The sequence below is a fragment of the Felis catus genome, chromosome A3, assembly GCF_018350175.1.
Source record: "Felis catus isolate Fca126 chromosome A3, F.catus_Fca126_mat1.0, whole genome shotgun sequence".
Taxonomy (NCBI): domain Eukaryota; kingdom Metazoa; phylum Chordata; class Mammalia; order Carnivora; family Felidae; genus Felis; species Felis catus.
In genome coordinates this window covers 102,638,793-102,661,384 of record NC_058370.1, presented here as the reverse complement: position 1 = coordinate 102,661,384, position 22,592 = coordinate 102,638,793, and positions in this window count along the sequence as shown.

Below are 22,592 nucleotides of genomic sequence, written 5' to 3'. Positions count from 1 at the left end.
AGAAGATGTCCAGGATGTCTAACAAGTAAGGTCTTTTCACTTTCCTTGCTAAGAAACAGAGACTGAATGGGGTGGGTTGCATGCCCGCCAAATATGCAGAGAAATAAGGAAAGTCTAGTTTGTCTTTGGATAAAGGATCAGCCATCTTCTACGTCTTCTGTGATTGCATTGCAGTAGTCATAGGAGTTGAGAAAGTTGATTGAAACTCCATTTTTCGAATCGAAGTACCTGAGAGCTAGGGGGCACATTTGTTGTTGCTGCCACGCTGCAGTGGACTAACTATAGGAAGACTAACTGTAGCATGAATAACTAACTACAGGAAGACCTGACAGAATCGGTTTTGCACCCTCAGGGGCCAACACATCTGTTTCCAGAATTTCCCCCTTTTGTTAGCCCACAGGACATTTGAGCTGCACTATCTGAATCTGGAAATGTGCAATATCTGAATCCTTAAGGGAAGGATACTGTGTGATAATGCCTGCTTGTTTGTGTGGTGTGCCCACCCCAGTTCAGTGGCGGCTAGTTTCCACTGAGCATTGGTGTCTTTGGGGGAGACCGAAAAGCCCCCATTTTTGATAGATTGAGAAGTCCTCGCCCGTCTTATCCTGAACTTGTGAGATTCAGTCTCCGTGGGTGCTTTCATGTCTGCGCACCGTGCGCGAGCTCACATTCCTTTCTGAGCAGTTGCTTTCCTAATCCAGTTATACGCATCCTCCCATTTGTCATTCACCTGCCTCAATCAGGTGAATTGAGATCTGTGTTTCAGTGACATCTATGTCATGCTGGTGTTGTTACGTAATCATTCTCATTTTCATTGTCTGAACTCCTAGAAAACAGAGTCACGCTACTCAAAGTGCTAAAAGTTAGACTAGTGTGGTCTCTCTAGAGAGCACAACAGTTAACCCACAGTTGAAGACAAACTGTTGGCGCACCCGGGGGGCTCCGTTGCTTGGGCGTCTGACTCTTGATTTCAGCTCAGGTCATGATCTCAAGGTTTGTGGGAGTGGGCCTGGCGTCTGGCTCTGCATTGACAGTGCGAAGCCTTCTTGAGATTGATTCTTTCTCTCCCTCTCTCTCTCTGCCCCTCTCCACACGTGCACACGCTCTCTCTTTCTCTCTCTCTCTCTCTCTCTCTGAAAGATAAATACACATTAAAAAAAAAAGACTATTAACACACAACTACAGTTCTCCTCAGCTGCACACATAAGTAATATCATTCAGAGTGATGTGGCCATGCATGATTCATTATTTTGAGTCACAAAATATAGACCAGGGGTGGGGTGGGGGTGGGGACAGCAACAGCAACTATGGAAAGTAGTCAACTTCTGAAGTTCAGTCTCCACTCAGACTTTTCTCCCAAACTCCACGCTTGCAATCAACTGCCTACCCAGTGTCTCTATTTTGATGTCTTGAAACTTCTCAGCCTTACCAAGTTCAGACCTGAGCCCCCGATGCTGCTCCTAGAACCACTCCACCTTCAGCCTTCCCTAATTCAGGTGGTTCCATTCTTCCAGCTCTTCAGGCCGGCTTGGAAGGCTCCTTGATTCCTGTTTTCTCAGCAGCCAGTGCGGTAGGAGATCCTGTTGGCCCCATCTTCAAACAGAGCCACACTTCCACTGTCAGCACCAGCCACTGTCACTCTCCCTGGGTTTCTGCAGCAGCCTCCTCCCTGCTCTCCCAATTTCTACTCAGCTCCCACCCCTGGGCAGGTTCTTAGTACGATGACCAGAGGGATCCCTTTGAATATGTAAGTCAGAATAGGGGCGCCTGGGTGGCTCAGTCAGTTGACCTTCTGACTTCGGCTCAGGTCATTATCTCAAGGTTTGTGAGTCTGAGCCCCACGTCGGGCTCTGTACTTTCAGCACAGAACTTCAGATCCTCTGTCTCCCCTCTCTCTGCTCCCCCATGCACGCATGCACACTCTCTCTCTCAAAAATAAATAAACGTTAAAAAAATTGCTTTAAAATATGTAAGTCAGAATAGATGTCACTTCTCTAAAACTGCCAAGGCACGTCATGTTACTCAGAGCAAAAGCCAAAGTCCTTACACTCACCTCTAAAACCTGTGTGATCTGGGCACCCTCCTCATCATTACTTCTGACCTCGTTTCCTTCCAGGTTCCCGGCCACATGGAATTCTTCCTGCTCTTTGAACACTGCAGACTTGGCCCTGCCTCAGGGACTTTGCATAATTGTTTCACTGGAAAACTTCTCCCAGATAAACATGTGACTGTCACCTCTAGGTCTTTTCTCAGATGTCACCTTCTTTCCGTCCGACTTAGCATAGACACCTACCTCTTACCCTGAACTTCTTCACCCCATCGCCTCTTTTCATATAAGGCACTTATTTATGGGACTTACTGTTTATTGTCTGTCTCGTCCACCAGAATGGGGCAAGAATTTTTGTCTCATTTGTTCCCTGGTATATTCAGTGCATTTAGAATAGTGTCTAGTACATAGTAGGTGCTCAATAAGTGTTTTAGAATGAATGAAGAAGGTGGTCACCATCCTCTGTTTGGATTATATCCTGGGAAGTGCGGCTGTAGTTGTCATGAGGTACAGGGTCCCCAGAATAGTGGTGAGTGGTGGGCTGAGGTCAGGGGCCTAGTGGTCACCTGCAGCTGTGTCTCACCTCCTGCCCTAAATGGTGCTAGCCAGGTTGATCAAGGTTGCAGCATTGTCTGGGGAAGAAGGTTCAGAGGAAATATAAGTATTAGAAGACAATCAGATCCCTCAAAGGTGGTCAGATAAGCGGAGTGATGGCAGAAGGTTGTGCTAGGTTGGGTGGTAGAGAATGCCCTTTGAGAAGATGACGTTTGTTTGTTTTTTAAATGTTTATTTTTGTGAGGGATGAGGAGGGGCAGAGGCAGAGGGCGGCGGGGGGAGGGGGGCGTGCGGGGCACAGAGGCTCCAAAGCAGGCTCTCCACTGGCAGCAGAGAGCCCAATGCGGGGCTCGAACTCAGGAACCCTGAGATTAAGACCTGTGCTGAAGTTGGATGCGTAACTGACTGAGCCACCCAGGTGCCCCGAGAAGATGACATTTGAGCAAAGGACTTGGTGACAGGTACTGGGTGTGGGGTCAAATCCTAGTTAGGAGGGGGGGAGGCAGCAATGGGATATGGTAAGTTTATTTCTCTGCTCGACCAGTAATGCTCTAGAGCTCAGAGTCTTCCATGTGACCTTCTGTACCCATTGAGCAGATGGAGGAAGAGAGAGAGCTTGAGGACCACAGGGAGAGTTTTTAGGGGCCAGCTCTAGCCATGCTGCTGTACATCACTACTACCATCAACCAGAACTCAGCCCTGCTTCAGCGCAAGGCATGCCGGGAAATGTGGCCTACCTGTGTGCTCCAGAGGAAAAGCGAGTGAGCACTCGGCCTCGTCTCTGCCACACTAGAGACCTTGCACAATTCGGGGCGGATACTCAGTGTGAAACACATGGAGCAAGGGGCATCCACAGGTGTGGATGGAGGAGATGTGTGGCCTAGAGCAGCCTTTCTGGAAGGAATGTGGAACTGTCTTGCTCCATCTATCGGAATTTATGCGACAGAAACGTGCGTACAAACATGAATGTACAGGAAAGACCTTGCAGTATAGTTTTTAATAATGAATAGTTGGAAACATTGGACAAATAATGGTTTGTCTATAAAATGGGATACATATAACAATTTAGAAATGAAGATAGATCTCCTTATATTATCATTTGAACATATGTCTAGCGAAATGCAAATTATAGTATCAGAATATTCATACACCAATTTTAAAAATAAGTAATACTTGCATGTGGTCCCAAATTCCAAAGGTACAAAAGGCTGTGCATTGCACAGTCTTTGCTCATGCTTTGGGTCACTGAGTTCCTGTCTTTGCAGGCACCTAGTGCTACCAGTTGCTTGTATCTCCTTGCAAAGCATCTTACACATACACCAGCAAACGCATTTATATGGGGGCACACTCCCCCATATATATGTCTGTGTATTTTTATTGCCCCCTTTTGTATACAAATGCTAACTTACTACACATGTTCTTCTTCACCTTCCTTTTATCACTTAAAGATTTAACTTGGCAACCATTCCATATCACTACATAAATAATTCTCTCGTTCTTTTTATGGCTTCATCATATTTCCATATATGGATATACAAAAGGAATTACTTTTAAAAATAAGTATTTTTACATAGAGCTGTATAAAAGGTATCCTCAAACTTCATAGCTCTTGCAGAAGTCAAATGACGTCCATGTGGTTATACTTTTTCTGTCCTCATCCCTGCAGCTCTGGACGGCTGACCCCTGACAAGGACTCTCTCCTTGATCAAATTTTAATCAGGTTCCTCTGGGCCTCTCTCTGACTAAATCTCAGCTTTGACCCCCCCCATCCTGTGTCTGGCCTTCCCAGCCCAGTCTCAGCAAAGAATTCTACGTAGTCGGTTTTAGTGAGAATCTCCTCACCTTTGATATCTACTCAACTTCCTCATGCCCTACCTTTGATTCTTGGTAAAGGCAAGAATCGTTGATGTCCCCTCTTAGTAATTTTCCATCCACCGACACTCTGTTGGCTGCACATCCCCACATGGCCTTGGATTCAGAGTTGAGCCAGATCTTGCTCCCCGGTTGCCGTATCCCTATTGCAATAGCCCAAATAAAGTCTTCCTTACTGTTTTAACAAGCGTCAGATGATCTTTTCTTTAACTGCCCTACTACTTTCTTGAACCCCTTCTTCCTTTGTCTTTCTTCACACACACTCTGCAGGTCTCCTCCTCCTTCTCTGGCTGTTCCTCCTCCTTCTCCCACCCAGCCATCATGTGGTGGTATTTTTCAAGGCCTAAACCCCATCTCTTCTATTCTCTACTCTCTGCAGTGATCTCATTCATTATAGAGCATATTAAATCACTGGCTCGTAGATTGTTATCACTAGCCCAGGCCCCTGCCGTGGGCTTTCACTTGACTGCATAGACTTTTCCTTAGATTTGTTTTTTTTTTTTCCTTAGATTTCTTGACGGGAACACTCAGCCCCAAGCTGTCTTCCCAAGCTTGTAATTTCCCTCGGCCGCCACGCTCTCTTTTGCTACAGCGTCGTGGACCCTGGGCCCGGGGTGCTTTTGCTCTCGATGGCTCAGTGTGCTCAGTTAATTGCTACTCATCATTCAGACCTGAGCTCAGTCAGTCCAGAGCCCCTCAGAGTCTTCCGTGTCCCTGCCCTCTTCACAGGCCCAGATTCCACTTCTGTGTGTTTTCATAGCAATACCTAAACCTCTCATTCGTGACCTCCCTTGAAAAAGGAAACATCAGCCAGATCTGGGTTGAGAGATACCATGTGAAGTGACTGTTTTGGACTCTTCAAAAACATCAGTATCATGAAAGAAAATACCCACGGAACAGTGCTTGATTAAAAGAGACTGAAGAGATATTACCCTTATGCGGGCAGTCTCTCAAAGCCATTATTTGGACAGTTGGGGACATTTGAATAAGGACTGGATATTGGATAAAAGTATTGAAGAAATGTTAAGTGTCTTGGGTTTGATAATGATATTGAGTTAACATAGAAGAATGTCCTTCTTAGGAGATACATGTTGAAGTGTGTAGGGTTGAAGTCTCATAACTTACTCTCAAGCAGTTCAGGAAAAAAATGTGTTTATATATCCCTATACCTATATCTAAGTTTAGATATGTGCCTATACCTATCCTTCATATACATGTATATTTATACATAAGTACATGTATATATACATGTTACATATAAACAGGTATCTACAGCTATATCTGTCTAGAAAGAACAAATACGGAAAAAGGCTGAGAATTGATGAATCAAGGTGAAGGGTATGCTGTACTGTCCTTGCAGCATTTTGTAGGTTTGAAATTTTTCAAAATAAAAAGTTGGGGGGAAATGAATGATCACATAAAGTACAAGAAGCGTTGGAGAAGAACTTCTTGATGACTGTTGTTCAGGCCATCATCATCCTCTTTTTTTTTTCTTTCAGTTTATTTATTCATTTTGAGGGGGAGAAGGGCAGAGAGCGAGGGGGACAGGGAGAGGGAGAGAATCCTAAGCAGACTCGGCACTGTCAGTGTGGAGCCCAATGCGGGGCTCAAACTCACGAAACGTGAGATCATGACTTGAGCTGAAACCAAGAGTCAGACGCTTAACTGACTGAGCCACCCAGTTGCCCCTATCATCCTCTTTGTTTTTAGCTACAGTCCAGAAAAATTGCTTTTTCTAAAAAAAAAAAAAAAAAAAGAAAAAGAGAAAGAAAAAAAAATCTAAGACACAATATAAAGTACAATCCAACTGATAACACCTTAACTTAAATGGCTCAACATCATTTCAATCCAGTAGCCTTACAAACTCTGGATAACATCATTTTCTTAATCAAATATTCCAACTCTCTACTTGGCCAAGTACCACTCACACATCTGTCTTTCAAAAAGAAATTAAAAGGAAAAAGATTTGGTGGCATTATTGTTGCTGCCCAGTATCTTAAGCCTTGACTGTATACAATTCCCCTTTTGTTCATTTTATTTTACTTATTTATTTATTTTTATTGTTATGTTTATTTTGAGAGACACAGAGAGAGAGACAGAGGGAGAGAGTGAGTGGGGGAGGGGCAGAGAGAGAGGGAGACACAGAATCGGAAGCAGGCTCCAGGCTCTGAGCTGCCAGCACAGAGCCCGACGCGGGACTCAAACCCATGAGCGTGAGATCATGACCTGAGTCGAAGTCGGACGCTCAACTGACTGAGCCACCCAGGCACCCCTCCTTTTGCTCATTTTAAAGATGAAACAAGGACTCTGTTAATCTTGTGCTAGTCTTGTCTGGAGAGGGACAATGCTTCACCCTTGCTGTGATCCCTCACACGGTTCCCATTTTCTGCATATGCAACCATTTACTCAGATGCAGATCCTGTAGCTTACATCATGTCATGTTTATGAGCTCTGCACACTGGTTGCATCCTTCAGGCTTTTAATTCCTTGCAGTTCACCCCTACAGTTTCCTGAACCATTGCGTGTGAAGAAGAGAGTTGGCTTTCTTCTTTTTGTTGTGAAGGGATTACCCACTCCCCACCCCTTGACTGCCATAGCACTGAATGGAGAATTCAACCTTCTTTCCCAACAAGATAGGAAAGGGGGAAGGCATGATAATAGGACAGAAATACCACGGTTTTTTTACCCACCAAATTAAAATTTTATATTTCCGCTTTTTCTGATCAGATGCCTGTCCTCTATTCAATTGCATGTATGTACCTGTGACAGATCTTAATTTAACTTTTAAGTGTTCCTTGAGAATTTGGGAATTTTATGGCAGCATTTTATTAATGTCCTCTAAGTCCGAAATTTTCATTAGAGGATGTTGGTTTTTGTCTCTCATGAATTTATGGATTCACATCATGCACAGGAAAAAATTATGTGGATGTTCTTCCTCATGGGGAGATGCCTTTCCTGCCCCTGCTCCCCAGGCTGCCATGTGCATGGGGCTTTCCTAGGCATCAAGGCCACCTTGGTTTGGAGAAATGCCAGAGGTGGAAGCATCAGCTGGGCCATGCTTTCATTCTACTTGTCTACATTGGATTGAAGTCCAAGAAAATTTCAGTTCATGGAGAAGACATCTCATAATCTGTGTTCATGGAGAATAACACCAAGTGGAATCACCTTGAAACAGGCTTGTAATAGCTGCACAGAGCAACATGGCCTTCCCCCCACCCGCATTTTCACATAAAGGGGTCAGATTTCCAGAAGAGTAAGTCTGCCTATTGTTTTTAAACCACTTTAAACTCATTGTCTTGGTAATGTCCCCAGCCCTGAAGAGAGGCTGAAAGTCCATCCTCAACTTGAGCAGATAGTGACCTGGTCTCATTAACTTCCTTTGGGAGAGCTGTTCTCTTACTTCCCATTTAAACCATAGATCCTGAGGCACTGGGTGACTCAGTCCATTAAGCGTCTGACATCAGCCCAGGTCATGATCTCACAGTTCGTGAGTTTGAGCCCTGCATCAGGCTCTGTGCTGACAGCTCAGAGCTGGAGCCTGCCTCGGATTATGTATCTCCCTCTTTCTCTGCCCCTCTCCTGCTCATGCTCTGTCTCTCAGTCTCTCAAAAATAAATAAATGTTAAAAAATATTCTTTTTTAATACAAAATAAACCATAGGTCTTATCCAGCATTTTCTACCTACCAGATTTGGCAAGGGGAAAAAAAAAAGAGATTAATTGCTTAGATCACAAAGCAGAGTTAGGCAGCTACCAGCTGGCCCCCAACATTCGCAACCAAGGCAAGAGTGTAACGGAGGCCCTGCACCAATACATCCAATATTTACAAAGTGAAAGTGACAAGATGCTAAATGAAATATGTCTTATCCTCCTCCCATGATAAACACATATTTACATTAACAGAATCAAAAAACATGTATAGGGTGCCTGGGTGACTCAGTCACTTAAGCATCCGACTTCAGCTCAGGTCATGATCTCATGGTTCATGAGTTCAGGCCCCTCATGGGGCTCTCGCACAGAGCCAGCTTTGGATCCTCTGTCTTCCTCTATCTTTGCTCCTCCTCAGGTCACATGTAGGTGTATAAAGCTGTGTACCCCAATGTATAAAGCTGTGGCTATAGATGATAAAAGTTGACAGCATATCATAGGTGACTCCATTTAACATTTACTGCTCATGTCTGGGTGATTGATGATGGTTGGAGGAATAATAAAATAAAGACAAGTAGAATTCAGATTTATTAAATATTTTGTTAAATTATTTTTTGCCTTCATTTCAGCAAAATCCCTGACTTGTTAAAATCAGGATTTTTACTGAATTTGAGAAGAAGCAAGAAACTGGGTTCTAAGTGGGTGCTTTTCACTCTTGTGAAATACATTGTTATGCAAGAACCCATGGTAGTCACGGTATCATACATTTCTGGTGGGAATGTAAAATGGTGCCACTGCTTCAGAAAACAGCCTGGCACTTCCTCAGAAAATTAAACATGGAGTTACCATATGACCCAGCAATTCCCCTCCTAGGTATATTCCACCCGAAAGAGTTTATTTATTTTTTTTTTCAACGTTTATTTATTTTTGGGACAGAGAGAGACAGAGCATGAACGGGGGAGGGGCAGAGAGAGAGGGAGACGCAGAATCGGAAACAGGCTCCAGGCTCTGAGCCGTCAGCCCAGAGCCTGACGCAGGGCTCGAACTCACGGACCGCGAGATCGTGACCTGGCTGAAGTTGGACGCTTAACCGACTGTGCCACCCAGGCGCCCCATCCACCCGAAAGAGTTTAAAACACATGTTCACACAAGTTTGTGCAAGAGTGTTCATAACAACATTATTCATAATAGCGCAACAGTGGGAAAAACCCAAGTATTTATCAACTGATGAATAGACAAACAGAATGAGCTATCTCTGTATGATGGAATATTATTCAGCCGTAAATAACAAGGGGTGAGGGGCGCCTGGGTGGCTCAGTCGGTTGGGCGTTCGACTTCGGCTCAGGTCATGATCTTGCGGTCCGTGAGTTCGAGCCCAGCTTTGGGCTCTGTGCTGACAGCTCAGAGCCTGGAGCCTGTTTCAGATTCTTTGTCTCCCTCTCTCTCTGACCCTCCCCCGTTCATGCTCTGTCTCTCCCTGTCTCAAAAATAAATAAACGTTAAAACAAAATTTAAATAACAAGGGGTGAAATACTGCTACATGCTACAACATGGGTGAACCTTGAACACATCATGTTAAGTAACAGGAGGTGGTCACAAAGGACTATATACTGTATGATTCCATTTGTATGAAATGGCCGGAGAATAGGCAAATCCAGAGACAGAAAAGTAGATTCATGGTTGCCAGGAACTAAGGTGAGGGAGGAACAGGGAGCAAATGTTCATGAATGTAGGGTTTCTTTTTGTGTGTTTGTTTCGTTTTCCCTTTTTTTTTTTTTTTTTTTTATTGTTTTAAATGCTTCAAATTTTTATTTAAATTCAAGTTAGTTAAAAGTACAGGGTTTCTTATTGGGGGTGATAAACATGTTCTGGAATTAATTGGGATTATTGTACAACTTTGTGAATATACTATAAACCAAATTAATAGGTTGAATTTTAAAAGGTTGAATTTTATGGTGTGTGAATACTATCTCGAAAAAGATTGCTATTAAAAAAGCCCACACGGGGTGCCTGGGTGGCTCAGTCGGTTAAGCGGCCGACTTCGGCTCAGGTCACGATCTCGCGGTCTGTGAGTTCGAGCCCCACGTCGGGCTCTGTGCTGACAGCTCAGAGCCTGGAGCCTGTTTCGGATTCTGTGTCTCCCTCTCTCTGACCCTCCCCCGTTCATGCTCTGTCTCTCTCTGTCTCAAAAATAAATAAACGTTAAAAAAAAATTAAAAAAGAAAAAAAAAGCCCACAAATTTTGGGGTGCCTGGGTGGCTCAGTCGGTTAAGTGACTGACTTTGGCTCAGGTCATGATTTCGCAGTTCATGAGTTCAAGCCCCGCATCAGGCTTTGTGCTGACAGCTCAGAGCCTGGAGCCTGCTTTGGATTCTGTGAGTCCCTCTCTCTCTGTCCCTCCCCTGCTCATGCTCTGTCTCTCTCAAAAATAAATAAACATTAAAAAAAAAAAACCTCACAAATTTTAAAAAGCTAGCTCGTTCCCTCCTTCATCCATTCAGTCTGTCAGTCAGACGTTTATTGAGCATCTATAAAGTGCTAGGTAGTATTTTAAGTGCTGGGATTACCTGTATCAGTGAACAAAACAGACAAAATTCCCGGCCCTTGTGAAGGTGATAAATTAGAAGAGAGCACAAGCAGAAAATTTTAGTTCAAGTGTTAGAAAGAGGATCTGGAAGAAGTAAAATGTTTGCAAGTAAGTGTGTTGTCAAAAATTGGTGGGAAATTTCATAACAGAGTCTCTGTTGAGTCTCTGTTGGGCCCAGAAAAAAACAAAAACAAAAAACAAAAACAATCCTCCTAGCGTTCCTGACAATTATAGTCATGTTCTCAGACTTCAGAAAGCATGGAAATCTCTGGAAAGTCTGAATAAGAATGGAGATTGCCCAGAATTCTGTCCGGTTCCTTAGGCCTCTACATTTAATTACACTTTTCATTACAGAGAATTTATTTAAAAAAAATTTTTAATGTTTATTTATTTTTGAGAGAGAGATAGAATGTGAGTAGGGGAGGCAAGGAGAGAGAGGGAGATGCAGAATCTGAAGCAGGCTCCAGGCTGCTCAGAGCTCAGATGCAGGGCTCAGAGCCTGATGCAGGGCTCAAACTCACAAATGGTGAGATCATGACCTGAGCTGAAGTTGGACTCTTAATCAACTGAGCCACCCAGGCGCCCTCATTATGGAGAATTTAAAACAAATACAAAGGTAGGCTAGAATGGGGAACACCCATCCAGCCCCAGTGACAACTCTGGAAGACCAATTGCAATAAGGGCTGAAGGGCCTTTCACCAAGGTTCTCGACCTCATCACAATGGACACTTTAGGCGCTATAATTCTTTGCAGGGGCGTGGGGAGGTCCCAGGCACTGTAATGTGTTTATCACCATCCTGGCATCTACCCACTAGATAACCAGTGGCATCCCAACCCTCAGTCATGGAAATCAAAAATGTCTCCAGATGTTGTCATATGTCTCCTGCACGAAAAAAATCACTCTTGGTTAAGAACCATCACTTTATTTTTAAAATTAATGTATTACTATTTTCTTGATTGAAGTATAGTTGACACACAGTGTTACATTAGTTTCAGGTGTATGACATAGTGATTCAACAGTTTTATACATTATGCTGTGCTCACCACAAGCTCCCGTGTGTCACCAGGCATTGCTATTACAATACCATTGACTACATTTTCTATGCTGTACTTCTCATCCGCTTGACTTATTCCATAACTGGAAGTCTGTACCTCCCACTCCCCTTCCTCCATTTTGCCCATCCCCCCACCCCCTCAGCTCTGGCAACCATCAGTTTTTTTTCTATACTTATGAGTTTGTTTCTGCTTTGTTTTGTTTTTTTTTTTTTTTTTTTAGATTCCACATATAGGTGAAATCATATGGTATTTGTCTTTCTTTGTTTGACTTATTTCACTTAGCACAATACCCTCTACATCCATCCGTGTTGTCACAAATAGTAAGATCTCATTATTTTTTATGGTTGAGTAACATTTCATTGTGTATAACATCTTTTTAAAAAATTTTTAATGTTTATTTTATTTATTTTGAGAGAGAGAGCGAGCAAGCGAGCAGGAGAGAGGCAGAGAGGATCCCAAGCTGGCTCCACACTGTCAGCATAGAGCCCAATGTGGGGCTCGAACCCACAGACTGTGAGATCATGACCTGAGCCAAAATCAAGAGTTGGATGCTCAACCAACTGAACCCCCTAGGTGTCCCTATACCACATCTTATTTATTCATTCATCTCTCAGTGGACACCTAGGTTGTTTCCATATCTTTGCTACTGTAAATAATACTGCAGTAAATACAGGGTACATATTATATCTCTTCTAATGGGTCTTTTTTGTTTTCTTTGGATAAATACCTAGTAGTGGAATTATTGGATCACATAGTATTTCTAATTATTGAGGAGCCTCCATACTGTTTTCCACAGTGGCAACACCAATTTAGATTCCTACCCAACACGCACAAGGGAAGAACCATTGCTTTAGATGATATTCTAAGTCATGTTTTTTCTGACTCTTGGCCTGTCCCCATTGGATTAGCCATCGGTTCTGTTACTTAGAAAACTACTGACTCTTTGGGTTACAGACTGAGAACAAATTGTAGTTCATGACTCAGCATACTGGACACATAGTAAGGACCCTTTCTCTGAGGAGACTGATTGGAGTCAAGGTGCTGGTCCACCCTGTGTGGTCCACATTGCCTCCTGAACCCACAGTCATACTGAACATGGCACTACATCCACCATCCTACATTGGACACAAAGTTGAGGACCCTGCTTCTGATGCAGAAGCCTCCACTACATGCAAGACTTGTGACTTCTGCCAAAAGTTGGCCCCTTAATTTAACAGTGAAGGAATCCACAGGACAGGGGCATTGGCTCTACCCATTCTTGATGGATTGCCTACATTGGACCTTTGACTCTCGCTTTTTTGGCTTCCAACAGTGCTTCACCATTGTTACACTTTTTTAGGTTATGATGTTGCTGATCCAGTCTCATTAGCTGACTCTAGGCATACCATTGTGGGTTTGAAACCAGACTATCATGTATTTGGCTTTCTGGATCATTTGCAGGTTGACAGTGGTGCACCTTTTGTAACAAAGCCTGCAAAGCCACCCAACAAGGGACTGAGAGTCCAAGTATTCAATGAATCTATATGCTCTCTATCATCCACAGGCTTCTGGTATTGTTGGGCTTTGAAACACTCTCCTCGGAAATCAACTCACAAAGATTTCAGACTCTACCTCTCTCATCTCCTCCTTGTCTAACTACCTTAGTAAGGCAGTTTGGTCACTGTGATGTTTTTGTAGTATGTCAGCTTGGCTAGACTAAACCATATTTCTGAATTCCCATAGCTCAGTGTTGGCCGCCTCTGATGGCAGATTGGATACTCATCAATGTCATAGCATACCAGCCTTTGTGAGGGAAAAGCCATTCTGTTGAACCCAGGCATGGACTCCATTACCCACTATGGCCAAGCCATCTCATACATGGACTATTCCATGTACACTCTTCTCACTTGTACATGGGCCTATTGAGCATTGGCATCACCACCTGATTAAATTTGTGAAAATCTATCATCTGAATTTTGTGCAGGCCAAACATATAAGTTAAATGAAAATATGTTGGGGATCACCAGGTCTGCATCTTTTGAGCTTTGGATGGTGGTGGTTCTGGATGGTGGTAGCAAGAGATAGGGATTCCCCCAGGGATAGGGCATTGATTTTTGGTTGCATATTTAAGGTAGAGGTGGGGAGGAGCAGTTCTAGAATCTTTCACTTGGCCTGTCCCATCACAATAGGCTTTATTCTTTGGGTCAGGAAAGAAATGTGGGGATTTCACCAGCTGGGAAATATATCTGATGTGACTGGGGAAATAACCACAAGATTAGTTCAAGGTCTCACCTGGCCCACTGTGAGATGGACTTCAGCCAAAACTCTACCTGCTGATCTCCATAAGCTCTTTCCTTTCCATTGGATGATGGGGCACTTTGGCTTTCCAAAGATTAGGTTCAGATATGAGGCAATATCCACAATATGGCAGCTAGTGGGATGAGCACAGCTTTAAAAATGACCAGAATCGATTCTTGGCCTCACTTTTTTCCAGTTTTTTTTTTTTTTTTTGGGGGGGGGGGTGGGGAGGGCAAGGGGAGGAGGAGAAGAGGCAAGGTTTTTAAGCTCTCTGAGCCTGTTTGCTTATCAGTAAGATGGAGCTAAAAATACTCATCAGATTGTTGTGAGGATATGGCAAGACCACTTACATCAAGTGTTTTAAGTGCTGCCTAGAATAGTCTAATGACCATGAATACCATTTACTTCTTTTTTTTAAATGTGTTTTTAAGTTTATATTTTGAGAGAGAGAGTGAGAGAGCCGGAGAGGTAGAGATAGAGGGAGAGAGAGAGAATCCCAAGCAGGCTCTGCATTGTCAGTATGGAGACTGATATGGGGCTCGAACTCACCAACTGTGAGATCATGACCTGAGCTGAAATCAAGAGTCGGACACTTTAACCAACTGAGCCACCCAGGTGCCCCCATTTACTTCTTTTGGAAGGAGAGTGCAAACCTGAGTTGTTATCATTCCTTCATCAATATTTTGATAACTTACATTCCATAGCATTTTGATTTTTCTAATTTAATTTCAAAGGTTTTACATCACTTAATTATTCATAATATTTCTTGAAAGTAGATTTGAGCTGGTACAAACCGCCCTTGAGATTTTAGATACTTAGACCCAGAGAATATAGATGATTTGCTCCTTATTTTCACACGATGAGCCATACAATTTAACTTACATTTTGAAAATACATTGGTACTCCTATCCTAGAACTTAATTTAGCAAGTTATTTCTTTTAAAAGTTGGTGAGAGTGTAAGAAATTTTGCTCCAACCAGAGCTACTAGGAGTATAAACTGGGAAAGCATGTCTGCAAGATTTAATACAACCAAGAAAAATACCAGTAACTTTAATACAGCAGTTCATCGTCTAGAAATTCATTTATTTTGTCCTTTTTGTAACTTAAGTTACTTACATGGATCTTTCACTTTTAGCCTTTATTTTTCTCTAACATGAGCATTTAGGGCTATAATATCTAGACAGTGTTTGTGATATGGTAGCATTATCATTGTTTTTCATTTCTGCATCCTAAGTGATTTCCACTTCTTTGACACATGAATATTGAGAAGTTACTTCATGAGGAGATGGATGCCTGGCTGGCTTAGGGGGTAGAGTCTGTGACTTGATCTCAGGGTGGTGAGTTTGAGCCCCACGTTGAGCATGGAGCATAAAAATAAATAAAATAGAAGTTATTTCATGAATTTGCAAATATGGTGTTTTTCTACTTTTCTTTTGGTTAACACTTTCTAACTTAATTGAATTATGGTCAAGGAGTGACACCAATCCTTTGAGATTTGGTGAACAATGTTACGTGGGATCTTTTTTCGTAAAAGCTCGATGTGAAATTCAAAACAATGTGTGCTCCACAACTGTTGTTCCATTTTTGCCCCAAAGATAATGCCTTTGGCTGCCAAGTTTAGTCAATATAGTAACATCTTGATCAAAACATTACAGAAAGTGATGTGTAAAATATCCCATAGATAGTAGCATTGTGAATTCCTGCTTGTAGTTCTGCCCATTTTTTATTTATATACAGTATTTTATGCTATTCAGTTAGGTTCGCAGAAGTTTGTATTTATTTCATGTTCTGGTGAATTAAACCTTTTATCATAATGGAGTGATCCTCTTTATCTCTAGTAATGCTTTTTTGCCTTAAATTCTATTTGGTCTGATAATAACATAGCCACATCTGCTTTCTTTTCCTTAGTTTGTCTAAATACATCCTTTTGCATTCCTTTACTATAAATCTTTTAAGTGAAAATTTTCAGTTATTTATATTATGTATATTCTATTATAATTTACATGATAATCAGTGACCCGTTTGGAATACTTTGGTCATCTTCTTTTGTGCTTTATATTTTGCCTTTTCTTCTAGTTCTATTCATCTTTGGCTTCTTTTGTACTGGTGAAATACTGTTATAGAATTCCTTTTTTTTTTCCTTTGTACAAGTGTGGGATTTCTATTTCTAGTCTAATAATTTTTACCTTAGGTATTTTGACATTCACAATTAACTTATTAAAGTCCAAAATTAGTGAATAGCTTTACCATCCTTCACATCATGCAAGGATATTTGAATACACTAACCTCACATCCTCTCCCCCTTATTTTGTTGTTCATCTTGTTATTTTAAGCCTGGCAGACATTTTTATTATGTTTTGCACCACAAGTGTTCTTCATTCTTTCCTTCGATCTTTTTTCTGGATTGCTTTCCATCTGTACTGCAGCTCTGTTGGAGGCAGACCCTCTACTTTGTTAGCTTGGAATGTCTTCACTTTGCTTTCATTCTTCAAGGGTACTTTTATTGATTACAAAATTCCAAGTTGACAGTCTGTGAAAAAAAAAGCATTAACAGGGTGGCTCAAGACCGCTATCTTTAGAAAGGACTGCGTACGAGGATGGCCCGCGGCTGGCATGTGGGCCCTTGGATTTCAGAAGTGTTCCCATCATTCCCTGACTGACAAGAATGGCTTACTGTGTCGAAACTGTACCATATGGTCTATGTTGAACATCTGCTCTCCTACTGGGAGTCTGGAATTTTGATCTGTGCTAGACAGAGGTGCCTACGTTCCCAGTTCCCAGTACAAATCTTATGCCCCGAGCCTCTAATGAGCTTCCCTGGTGGACAACATTTTACACATGTTGTCACAACTCTGCTGGAAGAATCGAGCGTGTCCTGTGTGACTCCCCTGGGAGAGGACTCTTGGAAGCTTGCACCTGGTTTCCTTTGGACTGTGCCCCACGCACCATTTCCTTTTTTGTTGTTTGTTTTTATTTGTTTGCTTGTTTTTTGTTTTGCTTTATGTCTTTTTACGATAATGAATGAGTCCGACTATACGCTGAGTCCTGTGAGACCTCCTGGTGAATTGCTGAACCTGAAGGAGCCCTGACACACCGTCATTTCACCTCAGAACACTGGGTATATTCCATCATTTTCTGGCTTCCGATCTTGCTGGTGAGAAGTCAGCTGAAAGTCTAGATGCTATCCTGATACTCTCAGCTCAAGCACAGTGGCTGTCATACGGTGGGAACTCAAATACTTGCCCAAAAATGGTGAAGGAAGGGATTCTACAAGAAGAGGCCTTAGAATGTTAAATACCCAGAGACGTTCCTGTTCATCATAACTTGTGACCCAGGCTGCCTGAAGGATTACTCGGCCCTGGAATTGAAGCTTTCTCCAGGAAGAAAGATTCTTTACAACACATAAATAGGGGCACCTGGGTGGCTGAGTCGGTTAAGCGTCCAACTTTGGCTCAGGTCATGATCTCATGGTTCGTGAGTCCAAGCCCCGTGTCGTGCTCTGTGCTGACAGCTCAGAGCCTGGAGCTGCTTCGGATTCTGTGTCTCCCTCTCCCTCTGCCCCTCCCTGCTTATGCTCTGTCTCTCTGCCTCTCAAAAATAAACAGTGAAAAAAAATTTTTTTTAAATACATCAATACATATATACATACAAAAAATTATTTTAGAAGAACTTGGGCAGCTCTGAGGCACCTGTGGGGTCTGCTGGACTCACAGGTCAATTGTGGGAGGCACAGGCTGAGAGCCTTAGAGGCTGAGGGTCAAGGATTCCTAAGATACCTGTGATCCAGCGAGTGGAGTTTAAGGGCCAACAGGTGCAAGAAGTTGGAGGTCCCTGCTTAGTTTTAGGTGAGAAAGAGCAAGTCTCTTGTTTGGAATGGCTGGGAAGGAAGGTACAATAAATGCAAAATCTGCAGGACGGGGTCAAAAAGTGGGCCAAGTCGGTCTTGGAGAGAGGCTAGGAGGCTTGTGGAAGTAACCCCTTTCAATTGCTTCCAAGGTCTCTTGCCCCAGTCCATCCTGAGGGAGGAAAGGAGTACCAGAAATGAGTACAGATTCCCAGAGCTTGTGTTCCAAAAGGGAGCTCAACATTATGTTGCATATGACTGCAATTCTCTGTAAACACTTTTAGTTGGTCTACTCCTGCTCTTCACCCTGCAAGATTTTTTTTTTTTTAACCTAACCCAGACTTGCTCTCAGGGGTCCTAATTCCACCCCAAGGCATTTTTGACAACAACCAGAGGTTGGGAGAGTTATACCCTGGGGCAAGATTGTAAATGGCCCCTGATTGGGATGCAAAACAGCCATTTGCCAGATCAGACTGCGTACTGCATTCCTGATAGCCTGTTAAGCTCAACCAAGAAACATCTTCTGGATACCTCTCAGGCAAAGCCGTGATAACCAACCACTGGGGCTACCCTTTGGTTGTGTTCACAGTTGTCTACTTGCCTTCTGCTAGGATACATCTGGTTTGTGCAGGAACCAGATGTGATTTAAAAGGGGGTATGATAGGCACCTCCACCTGTACATTCTTTCATCTTTATGGGTGACGCTAATTTGTTAGGCCAATCCCCCCTGGGATGGAATATGGTTTTTGACATACTATTTTGGTCAGGGGAGGCAGTTTCGGAGGCTTCCACTTGACTTTTCCCCCTACAGTGGTTCTTTCCCACAAGCTGAGGACCATATGGGGTTATTCTGATTGGGAAATATGTCCATTCCAGTGATCTATTTGTGGATCAGGGAAATGAGCATCCGGTGGATCTATGGGCACAGTGGGTCCACTATGACTTGGCGTGGCCCAGGATGCCATGTATGAGCTGGGCTCCATAATGATGATACTTCAGGTCTCTGCTTCTCAGTGTTAACTCATCCTGTGTCCGACAGGCCTTGAAATATCTGGTTATTCTCCTTTCTTCTGAGGTCCCTTTAGAGGTCCATTTGGAGAGGGACCATCACTACCATATACATTTGCCATGACATTGTAGGATCCTTCCTTATGCAGCTCAGCCTCCCTTCAGTTAGAGGTCTGATGGGCAACTGATCATAATTTTTTACTGGGATGGCTGCCTTGAGCCTTTATCGTCCATCTGATTCCCTTTAGTTGTATAAATTAAGCTATATCTTGCCCCCTAGGAATACTATGTTCTAATACCATCTCCATAATTCTCTATGGGAACAGACTCCTCTGGCTGCTGTGAATTACAACTGTTCTTGTCATGTATTATAGTAATCTTACCCACCTTGCTGCTGGCAGTGGCATGCCATCGCTGGCCTCTATTATTTTGAGATTCTGTCATCCTCATCAGAATTAGAAGCGTACTTCTTTCTGCACGGGCATCTCCCATCAGCCCTGGCCTAGAGAGGAGCAGCCACTGGACTTTTTACCCATGCTGGTGGCCATATTCACTAGCACATTCCTTATCACTTGGGAAAAATAGAATGTTCTTCAGGTCCTCCTGTGGACCACAGCCGCCTGGTGAGTTTTCTGTCCTCAGTAGCCTGTCTACACCAGCATGCCCACTTCTCTGAGTCTTTTGATCCCTTCACCCACTATTTGCCATAGCAGTGCTGGCAGTTCTGTTTCATTTAGTGCAAGCCATTGCTTTTTCTAAGCTTCCATGAGCCAACCAAGTAGAGCATTAATACCACTGCCTGCTCCTTGCCAGGGTGTTACATCCTGTACCACATAGCAGTGCTCCCAATTCAATCCACTCTCCTTCATCCAACTTCATGGTTTGCCTCCCTTGATGCAACACAAGGAGAATCCAGTCCCATGTCAATTCTCCAACTCCTCCTGGACTCACTGGCCATGTCCTGCAGTTCCACTGGTGTTCGATTCCTTCTCCCACTTGGTAGGCCTGCTGTCTTCCCGCTGTGGCCAAGAGGACTGCAGTGTGGTTGCTCCAGCTGGGAGGGATCAAGACAAGGTAAGGCCTGGCTGACGGGTTTAGCGGGCAAAGAAACAATGAGCTACTTTTTCAGATTGGGCACTTTATTACTTATATAGAGAGTGAAAGTGTGAGCAGTCAGAAGTGCCAGATCCCTATGGCCCTTGTGCAGGGTGACACCCAAACAAAAGAGGCCAGATGACAGGAATGTGGATGATGGATGGCACTGTGCCAGACTGCGGCTAAGGATGCGTGATGTGGCAAGAGTGGTGGTAGGCAGAATTTGAAGGCGGCCTCCAAGATTCCCACCGCCTGCCATAATGTCCTGTCTAATCCTCACCCCTTGAATGTTGGTGCCAACTCTATAAACTATAGCCAGTGTTTTATAGTCTGTGGTGGTCCTCATAGGAGGGTGAGACCTAAAGCCCCATGCCTCTCTGGAACCAGGGAGGCAGATGATAAACTGTCTCATGACAGCTCCTCAGAAGACTGCCTATCTTGCCATAGTTTAGGGGGTTAGAAGGTGTTCCTCCACGACATGCATCAGACTTCAGTTTAGCCTTGCCTACATGGCCTATGTGGAGACATGCAAGGTTGCTGGGGCACGATAGTGGAGATGTTTTACCTCACCACCTCTGGACCTCCATATATCATGGCTAAGAATTCTTTTTAGGGACTCCTGGCTGGCTCAGTCAGGGAGCATGCAACTCTTGATCTTGGGGTTCTGAGTTTGAGCCCCACACTGGGTGTAGAGGTTACTTACAAAACAAAATAAAAAAAAAGAGAAATATAAACCACGCCATCAAATACTATAGTTAGTTGTACTGATAAGAGCTTAGACCAAATCCTTTTTCCTTACTTTAGGCAACAATGAATGAGAATGGCCACCTCCGTAACTCCTCGTAGGACAACCAGGCTGACTTACAAGAAGATGGATTGCAACCAGGCTTCCCTCCCAGGCCCAGGCCAATTTAACATGTCATTAATTTCAGTGCCAGAAGAGGTGTTGGTTATTACACATACCCTGACTTGACTGGTCAGCAGAAAATGCAGGCAATGTGATCATCCATCACCACTGACACTGGATAGTTTGGACTGTTTATGAGTGGCAGGTGATTATATACCTGATATTAACTGTGAACAGTACTATTCACTTGGGGCAAAGGTATATTAGCTATCGTAGCCCAGCCCAACCTCAATACTGTGTCCTGCCCATGGTTACTTAGATTCTGCTAATAGAAGGTTTGAGTCATCTCAGCAGCAGCATTTTACTTATGTGAGGTCAAGGTCTAATTCTTGCAAGGCCGGGGGGTTGGGAGGGGCACCTAGGTGACAGGTTGGGTGTCCTCCAGCTCAGGTCATGATCTCATGGTTCGAGAGCTCAAACCCCACATCAGGCTCTCTGCTGTCAGTGCAAAGCCCACTTCAGAACCTCTGTCCCCCTCTCTCTGCCCCTTTCCCTTGCTCTCTCCAAAAAATAATAAATAAATGTTAAAAAAAAAAAAAAAAGACTGGGGTTGGGATTAGCCATGTAAAGGAAATTTAAGTACCAGAAAGAACATATAAGAGAGAATACTTTCTAGAAGAATACTTCCAAAGTGTTCAAAGAAGGAACTCTCAAGCATCTATCAGCAGGGTCAAGAGGGTGAGACAGATTCAGCAATCCAAGGGAAGTGTGTGTGTGTGTATTTAGGTGGAAGAGGGAGATCAGCAATAATAAGATAAGCCTAAGTAGAACCATAAGTGTCCTGAAAATTAATTTTTTTGATGTGTTGGGCAAAGATTCTCTACTTTTATAACTTAAGGTGTCCACTAGAATGGGTGTCCTGCAGTTAGGGCACAGGCAGTGGGGACCATGTGGTACAAAGGTTACTCCAAGATGACAGAACAAACCAGGTGTTCTGCGGGCAGGAACCAAGAGGTCTAAGGTATTCCTTCCCACCAGCCCAGGTGGTTGCTCTCCTTTCATGGTCACGTGATTGGTATATCCAGCAATCCATTGGCTACTGTCCATGAATCAATAAAGATATAGCAAGGTACATTTTGGAGGGTTTACTCAGGACAAGCACGCCTGATTCCAACTCTGTTCACTGGGAAGAGTTCTCTTTTTCGTGCAAAGTTTTAAACAGCTGTTTTCTGTGGCTGCACAGCTGCAGGGGCCAAGCACATTCCACTGGTCTTTAACTTGGCTGATCCATCTGTGAACCAGGCCCAGGCATCCTCAGAGACCTTGGTAGACTAGTGCCCCCAAGAAGCTGGAGGCGCTGGCCCAAACTTTCCCTCTGGGATTGCCGCATCTGGGGATGTCTGGCCACATTTTTATGCAGCAACCTGACTCGTTTGATACCTGGAGGCTCTAGTCAGCAGAGCAGTTAGTCACTGACTTTTATAGTTTCAAAGGCTTACTGGGACTAACTGGTCAGAGGGGGAGGGCAGGGTGGACAGCCCACAGGAAGGTGGTCAGAAGCACTCCTGCCTGTGTCAGCTCTTCCGTCAGTGCGGTGGTCTCTTCCCCATGTCCTACACTACCTCACCCACACCACCGGCCTGGGCTGGGGCGCCTGGTGGGTCCCACATGGGTACTGCTCCCCCTGGCCCTGTCTTCACTGTAGCGTTTTCCCCACAGGGCTTCTTACCATCAAGAGAAGTTCTACACACGCTTG